Source organism: Sorex araneus, chromosome 2 (assembly GCF_027595985.1).
Source record: "Sorex araneus isolate mSorAra2 chromosome 2, mSorAra2.pri, whole genome shotgun sequence".
In the NCBI taxonomy this organism is placed as follows: domain Eukaryota; kingdom Metazoa; phylum Chordata; class Mammalia; order Eulipotyphla; family Soricidae; genus Sorex; species Sorex araneus.
This window is the reverse complement of record NC_073303.1, coordinates 8,916,842-8,925,417: the sequence shown is the minus strand read 5'-3', so window position 1 is coordinate 8,925,417 and position 8,576 is coordinate 8,916,842.

The window sequence follows — 8,576 nt, the reverse complement described above, 5'->3', positions numbered from 1 at the left end:
ATAAGTTGCTATTTCCACACTGTGCTAGCAGTGCCAATCCTGAAATAATTACAATTTTTTATTGCTGGCAGAATTGTTGAAAGTTTTTATTAGGAGTCATATACCAAAGAGGTCTGCACTATTTTGTTTTCAAAATACCTTTCTTTAAAACTATTTTGAAAAGCAAATAGATTTGTTTTCAAAAGCACCTTCTGTAAGGTTTGTGGGGACCAAGTGGCCCTGCTCAGGACCAAACAGCCATCAGCTGACGGGATAGCAACATTCCGGGAGTCAGAGATCCCTCGGCCTCAGCACAGAAGTCAGGACTCTGGCCCTCCTGACCCCAGATACTCCCAGGCTGCATTCCTTGCTTCCTCACATGGACCCAAGGATGACAGAAGGCCAGACCAGATGCACCAGCCCCACTGACCCCTGCTCCGTTTCCCCGCCCAAGAGAAGATAAAATCCCACTTAGCCTTTCCCAGGGCATAGCTCTACCCCAGCTTCACCAGGGACTGGTGGGGGCCACCTGGAAGTGCACCCCAATAAACTTCCCTTATTTCTCCACCTCACTTCTCTCTGTCCCTCGTTTTGTGCCTTGTGAGGTCTACAACCTATCACCTCCCATTTCAGACTTTCTTTTTGATCCTGCCTGAGCTGACTCATGAGAGCCCCTGGTCAAGTGAGTGAAAGCAGGAACCACTGTCACAAAGTGACAGCCTTAGGAAAATGTACAGCTGATATAAAAATGGACATTTCTGACTCATAAATCCTGTGAGCTCAACTCCATACGATGAGGGGAATGAAGCAAAGTGTTTTCCTGGCTGTGGGTGCATGAAGCCAGAGTGTCAGAAGCCCCACAGGACCAGAGGGTCTCCTGGCAAGCTGATGGAGACTGGGTTGGACCAGCGACTGAGGGCTAACAGAGTATACCACCCTCCTGGAAGCTGCTTTGGCATTAGAAATAGTTTGAGCTGAAGGTATTTGAGAAAAAACAGACACTATAAGAAAGAAACATAATAAGGGAAGAACAAATGGTCAAAGTCACCAGAAGTGAAGATTTTGTCAACAGAACTGAGCTACCATGGGGCAGGGATGGGTCCTTGGCACTGGAGGAGAGAAGCGGGTTCTCTGGTGCTGAGTGTAGTGTTGGAGATACCCATGAACAGTGCTCACAGTACTGTAAACTCCAGGAGCTTAATACGAGTTGGTTTCATTTGTATTAAGTTATCTACCTTTCCCCACCCCCCAAAGAAATACATGTGTTCTTGCCCAATTCACTCTCAAGAAGCAAGGACAGAACTTAATTACCAGAGAGGACTGGACAGCCCCTAGGTAGCAAATGGCACTAGAGGGATTTCCATAACAAGCATTTGCTAAACAAACTGTTAGCAGAACCCTGATCATTGCTTTACTAGAAAAAGCAAAATGATACAGTTTTTAAAAAGAAAAATTTTAAATTTATCATTGATTAAAAATTTTGTGGTATTTCTGGAGTTTCAGTTTTAATCATCTGTATGTGTGCAGGTGCTACCTCTTTGATAATTATTTTTTAAAAAGATCTTTCAAAAACCCAACTCTGAATAACTTTGTAATTGTGGTATCACTGTCACTGTCATCCTGTTGCTCATCAATTTGCTCAAGAGGCACCAGTAACGTCTCCATTGTGAGACTTGTTGTTACTGTTTTTGGCATATCGAATACGCAATAGTAGCTTGCCAGGCTCTGCCGTGCGGGTGGGGTACTCTCGGTAGCTTGCCGGGCTATCCAAGAGGGATGGAGGAACCGAACCCAGCCCTATCTGCTGTGCTATTGCTCCAGCCCACATGGACCTAGCAAGATCACAAGGTCAACCTAAATGTCAGAGTACTGCTATTTATTCAGCCATCGACAGCCCTAGTTTCTGTTTTGACACTGTCAGTATTGCTCTACCCATCCCTTTGCTCTAGGCTGTTTCTTCTGGAGGGCAGATTTTCAGCAGGGGCAGTGCTGCTTTCATCCTAGAACGTTATGGATAACAATCTGTGCTAGCTGACACTACCTAGACCAGTGAACCCCACTTATATTACACAAAATCTTCCAGATTAAAGTATATACTATGTGTCTGATTTTGACCCATTATCCCTGGAATACCATAACAGCAGTGGCTGTTCTCACAAAACGGGAATGGACAGGGGAGGAAGGTTTACTTTTCATAGCCCATCTTTTTTTTTCCCCTCCAGTATGCAGTGTGTGAGCATGTCAGCTTCCTTTTTCTTCCACAGAGTGTATGGATTTAACTTCTCTTGTGCACCATTGAAGCACGACACACACACACACACACACACACACACACACACACACACACACACACACACATGTTCCTCCCCTCAATTCATGGCTCTCCACTACTGTCCCAAGCCTGTCCCACAGCCCATAGCCCTCCATTGCTATCCTGGGCCACACACATACACACACACACACACACACTTCTCTCCTCCCCTCAATCCATGGCTCTCCATTACTGTCCCGGGCCTGTCCCCAAAGTCCACGTCCCTCCACTACTGTTCCGGACCTTTCTCTAGATGGTCACCAAGCCTACCCGTCCACTCCCCTCTCCCTCCACCTACCTCATATCATCCCATCCCCTCTTTGTTTTTTTTTTCTTGTTTTGTTTTGTTTTGGGGTCATACCCAGAGATGCTCAGGGGTTACTCCTGGCTTTGCACTCCGGAATTACTCCTGGAAGTGCTCAGGGGACCATACAGGATGCCGGGGATCAAACCCGGGTCGGCCGCTTTCAAGGCAAACTCCCCACCCACCGTACTATCTCTCCAGCCCCATCATTTCCACCTTGTTTGCTGTCTGTAACCCTGCCAGGCCAGGCTGGGGATGTCCAGGTTGCTGGGGAGGGTCATCCTGAACCCAGCAAAGGTCTTCACTGAGCATCGCCTCCACGGGGAAAGTGGTGTAGTGAAGAGACCGGATTTTCTGCCTGGGAGTGCTGCAGGGTGCCCAGCAGAGGGTTAACCTTCACCCTCTTGCCTCATGGAGAAGGGCTCGTGGATGCCTGTTTTGTGGTGACTCCCCAACCATCACATGGCTCAGACTCTGACATGCAGGTCTGGGAGGATCCTGGACACTGCAAGGCAAGTTCTGGGCCTCAGCACACATGAATAGGCTTCCAGCTGGCAGCCCCAGAGACACAGAGAGCAGGGGTGGGTGCACCAAACGGGAAGTTCTTTCCCCACCCATGTCCGCCTGCTCTGGCTCTTCCCGCAGAGGTGGGTGAGAAGGGAACGTCCACAGGAAGTGAGCCCGACTCTCCCGCTCTGTGCCTGGAGCTCCCTGTGTCCTGGCTCCTCTGCTGGGACTCGAGCTCGGGAGGCCTGTACCCGCCCGGCGGTCTAGACCCCTTTCACTTATGGCCCATCTGCTCCAAGCGCAACCTCTGACAGCTCTGGGATGCTGAGGGCAGGAGGGTGCCCAGGCGAACCCTGGACGTGTGTCCTTCCCGAGTTTCCAGTGCCGGGAGGGCGGCAGACCTATCATCTGACAGCGACAGAGGAGTCAGAGCTTCCCAGACGGAGCAGGGCTGGGGTGGGGCGTGTTGAGGGGACTTTGGTGCCCAGAGTGGGGGGCAGGTGTCTGGCACTGAGAAAAGCTTTCAGGACTAGGGGTCATGTAGAGCTGGGGAGAAGAGGAGGGGAGGAGAGCCGTAATTGTGTTTTATAAAATTTTAATTTGGAAGAAAAAATGAACTTCAAATGTCTCTCATATTTGTCTCTCTAAAGCAATCTCATAAAAGAACATATATGGTCAAAGTTAATGAAACTGGAGGTTTTGTTGCTAGAGCTGAGTTTACATGGGGTTAGGGACAGCTGGGAGGGGACCCTTGGGACATGGCAGATGTCAGTTGGGACATTATTGTCACAGGCTGGGTGGCGGGAATTAAGCAGAGGAGATGTGGAGCTGAGCCTGCTGAAATGGTGCATGTTGGGTATGGAGACTCTGCTAATACATTTTAAATTAACACGAAATAGATAAAATCTACAAAAACACAATGTAGTGACAGTGTGGTGGCTCCCAGCAGACAGCACTCCCTCTGACCATTAGTGGTTCCCCTGCTGTCCTGAGCACTGAGTCCTGCAGAGGGACAGTGAGGAGGAAGGAGACAGAGCAGAGACAGGAGGAGGGGCTGGGGTGGGCTGTGCCTGATGCCCAGAGCCCTGTCCTGGGCACACCCATTTCCCCACATCCTCCTGTTCTCCTTCAAACAATCAGGGGCCTAGAAGAGCCAAGACAAGCTGACCAGGAAGACTCCTGGGTTCCCTGGGCCTTCGTGGCAAAAGTGCCAAGGTCTGAAGTTGGAGTCTGGGAGCTGAGCTGTGGCTCCTGCTCAGCCTCGGCCTGAGGACACAGAACAGTTTCCCGGTTGTGACTTGTCCCTCTTACTGCTCAAGAGGGTCTTCAAGGACCTGACCCCTAACCTGAGGCAAGCTCATAGGAAACACAGTGGCAACTTCTCTCATTTCCTGCCCCAACCCTACAGGGCTCCGCCCCCCACAGTGGTTTCCTTTCTGCTTTTAATCCGCCCCCCACAGTAGGAGTTTCCTTTCTGGGTTTAATCCAGTGGGAGTTAACTTCCTCATCAGGCCTGAGAGAAGCACAACTACAGAGGAGACATCGGAGAACAAGCTTGTGCTGTCTGCTGTGTGGAGAAGGTACTGACAGACTCTGCTCTGTGTGGTGTGTGTGTGTGTGTGTGTGTGTGTGTGTGTGTGTGTGTGTGTGTGTGTGTGTGTGTAACATCTGGGCAGGGTCCAGACTTTGCTTTCTTGTTCTTTCTTCAATGAAAGTTTCTACAGGAGAATTCCTCTCTCCAGGGAAAGAGCCCTATGATTAGAGAGAAATTGCCTTTCCAGTAACTTCAGTTCAATCCTGCTTTATTGTCTCAGCACTGTCTGTTGCAGGGAACATTTATTGTTATGCTTTATCCTTTACTCCCCTCCCCACCAACTCTCTGTAGTGGGAATTGGGGCACAGGCCCAGTTCCAGAAGCAGCTGCAGCCTTGGGGGCAGGACATAATCCAGCTCCCTGTCTCTGCCTGGGAGGTCCTCCCTGGTGCACCCTAGGGCACCAGCAGCCAGTGTCCCACAGACCAGGCCTTCCCCATTGCTTTACAAAAACTTACTACCTCCTGGACCTGGAAACATCCTGGTTTCCGGTCACCCTGAACCTCTGGAGGAGCCCGAGTCACCTCCTGATTCTCCACGAGCTCTGCTCTCATGACCACCCCCTTCACCCCACAGCTCTTTGAATTCTTGTTCCCTCAGGTCTGGGAGGGTGACCCATAAGGACACACTGTTCCCCTGGTTGCCAATTTACTGCTTCATCCTGGGGGAGCTCAGATGACTATTACTATCATTTACATAAAGAACAACAAAGGACTTGACTCTTCCAACCACTGACATGTGGGTCACTAATCTGAGCTGCAGTCCCAGTGAGCTAGTAAGTGCAGACAGAGACCAACCTGGTGAGTTCTGCCCCAGGACTGGCCAGAGACAGGGGAAGGAAGAATTACAACTGATTTACGGTGAGTGTCTTCAAATGGGGACATCAAGACAAAACTGAATTTGTATATTGCTTCAGTACTGAAATAAAGTTGTTCTAGCAATATCTATGATGAAACAATTTTAGGTCTTCATAAAAGCTTTTGTTATCAAGATTTTTGACAGTTTTTATTGGAATTCACATATCAAACAAGTGTGGGCATGTTTTGAAAAGTACTTTCCATTGGCAACATTTCTTCCTCTTGCTTGACTTGGCTGATGTCAGGACCTGATCGAATGAGTGAAAGAGGAGCAACACTATAACTAGAAAATGCCACAAATTCCTCCCCAAAGAGCCAAAATAATCCTAGGAAAGGAATTAACGGGGTATGTCACTTTCTCCAATTTCATACTTTTCTTTAAAGCTTTACTGAATAAAAGACTGTTCTGCTAGAATAAGGAGAGACTCTCAGATCAATTTAATAGAAATAAGAATCCAGAGAGAGATCTCCAGGCATCTGGAATGATTAATTAATCTTCAATAAAGAAACAAAAAATATGAACTGGGGCAAGTAGAGTCTCTTCAACAAAGGGTGATGGAAAAGCTAGTCAGTCACAGACAAAAGGAAAATAAAAATTCATACCCCTTCCTAACACCAGGCACAAAAGTCAAACCAATCTGGATTATAGATCTCTTTATCAGAACAATATCCATAAGTTATATTGAGGAAAATAGGCAAGACTGTCTATGACTTTGAAGCTAGAGTTAGCTTTAAGGGTTCACTGCCACTGGCCAAGGAAGCAGAAGCAGAGATAAACAAATGGGATTACGTCAAACTCAGAACCTTCTGTACCTCAAAGGAAACAATGGCCAGAATAAAAACATACCCCACCCTCTATCAGAGTGTCCACTGCCCTCCACATGGTTTCAGGTTTCTCTCCTCTATACTAAGCCTCATATACTCCATTATAGCGATAGAGGAGAAAAAGAGGCACTGGAAGGAAATTATAACTGAATAAGCAGCTCTGTGTCCAGTGGGACCTTATCTGACCTTATCTCCCCATCCTGGAGACAGAAATGATCAAACTCCCGTAGCTTCAGTTTCAATGGAAGGATGGGGAGCTTGCAGCTGTCTTGGTCAAGAATAAGGTGGAGGGATCTCAACAGTCTCCCTTTGGGGGTTTTGTGTGGTCCCTTGTCCGTCCAGTGGCCATCTTGTCACACTTCCCGCGTGGGATCTAAGGCTTCTAGGGTCATTCGGGACAGTTCTCACTTCCAGCAACCAAGTTTGCCACAAAGGAAGCAGAACTTTTGTGAGTGAGGGACTTCTGGCTGGCTTAAGAGTGGTCTAGAGGTGGCAGCATCTTTGATCTTCTTTTGTCTTCTTTTCTTTGACCTTTAACCTCTCTGGTGACCCATATCTCTCCTCTCCCCTCCTCCTGGTAGCAATAACTAGAGAAAGTTGCCCTATTTAATTCTGAGTCAATAAGTGTTCCTTCTGACTGTTCTGGTATTTTTTCACTTTTATTCATTATTATTTCTCAATCCTTGCAGTTGAAAGTTGTGAGACGACTTAGAATATCACTAGAGTGGAAGGTGAAAAATATTTGTTTATAAGGTATATCTGCCTTCTTCTTAGATCATTTACAAAAGAAATAGAACTATTGGGTGCTTTCTAGTTAAGGGAATTCCCCTTTTCCAAATCTCATGCTCCAAATTATATTTGAGCTAAGCCTTATCACAGAGAAAAATATTACCCCCTATACCAGCCCTCCAACCCCGAAATTTTCCTTTTATCCATTACTTAGAATACTTTAACTCTCAATAAAAATTCCACTAGAACCTTGTTGGGATCATAACAGACACAATCTTTGTTATTTAAAAAAATGTTTGGGGCAGGGGCGGGGGGGTGGGGAAAGGCAAGTGAGATAAGTCCCGTTCCATCATCCCAGACGATATTCTCTATGCATTTAAAGAAATAATTCTCATAAGTAGAAGGAAATGCCTTGGCAGTAACTTTAGTTCCAAAGGCAGCATTAGTTGTTGGGATAGCTCGTCAGTCTCAGGTCACAGAAGCATTTGTTTCTACCTCACGCTGCCTCTACTCCTCCCCACTGGGCAGTGAGAATAGGGAAAAGAGCTCCCCAAAGTTGTAACGATGTGGATGAAGGCAAAGTCCCATGTTCTTTGTTTTTCCCTGTGGTCCCCATCTCAGGTCTTCACTGGTAGTTACAAGGGGACAAAATGCCAGGATCCACAGAGGCCTGTTGTCCCAATCTGCTCTCTCTGCCCCACATCTAGGTTTCTGGTATGTTTCTGGGCTCCAGTCCGTCTGACATTCTGGGAGACCAGGTTGGCCTGGAGAAGTGACAGTCATCTCTTTGGGTCTCCAGGAGCTCTGTTCTCGGATAACCTCTTCCCCTCCCTGACAATTCTCTGTCCTCAGGTCAGAGAGGCTGACAGGAAGGGCACACAGCTTCTTCAGATTAACTGTTGACCTTATTATCATCCTGGAAGAAGCTCTACTGAGCCTAGGTCTTTTTGCCTGCATCTTACTCTTTGAGAGTGGAGTAAGGTAGCAGGAACCAGGAATTAATGATCCAGTGAAGGCCTATGTGATTTTTCTCAAGGAATCCTTAATCCACCACAATTCCAGCACCAGTTACAAAGACGTCAACCCAGTACGTCAACTATTCACAAACTGGGAGTGTCTCCCTCCCTTTTTGAGTCTCTCTTCTTTGCTTAGCTTTTGTGAGGAAGCCTGTCCTTCTGCCACTCTGAGTCCCAGGCACAAAATATTTCTAGTATGGAAAGGACTTTTTCCCCCGGTCTTTAATTTCACCACAGACTCAAGTAAATAATAAATTAAAATGCAATTATGTGGATGGAATGAAGGAACTAAACATTAAATTTTATTTAATTTAAATTATACTCTGTTTAAGGGACCATGTGTGATTGTGAGCACCATCTTTCACAATACAACGATATGAAATGAATCTTCTAAATCCTAACCCATATCTCACTCTGATGGATTTCAGGCTCAGAGAAGGCACAGAAACTCAAGT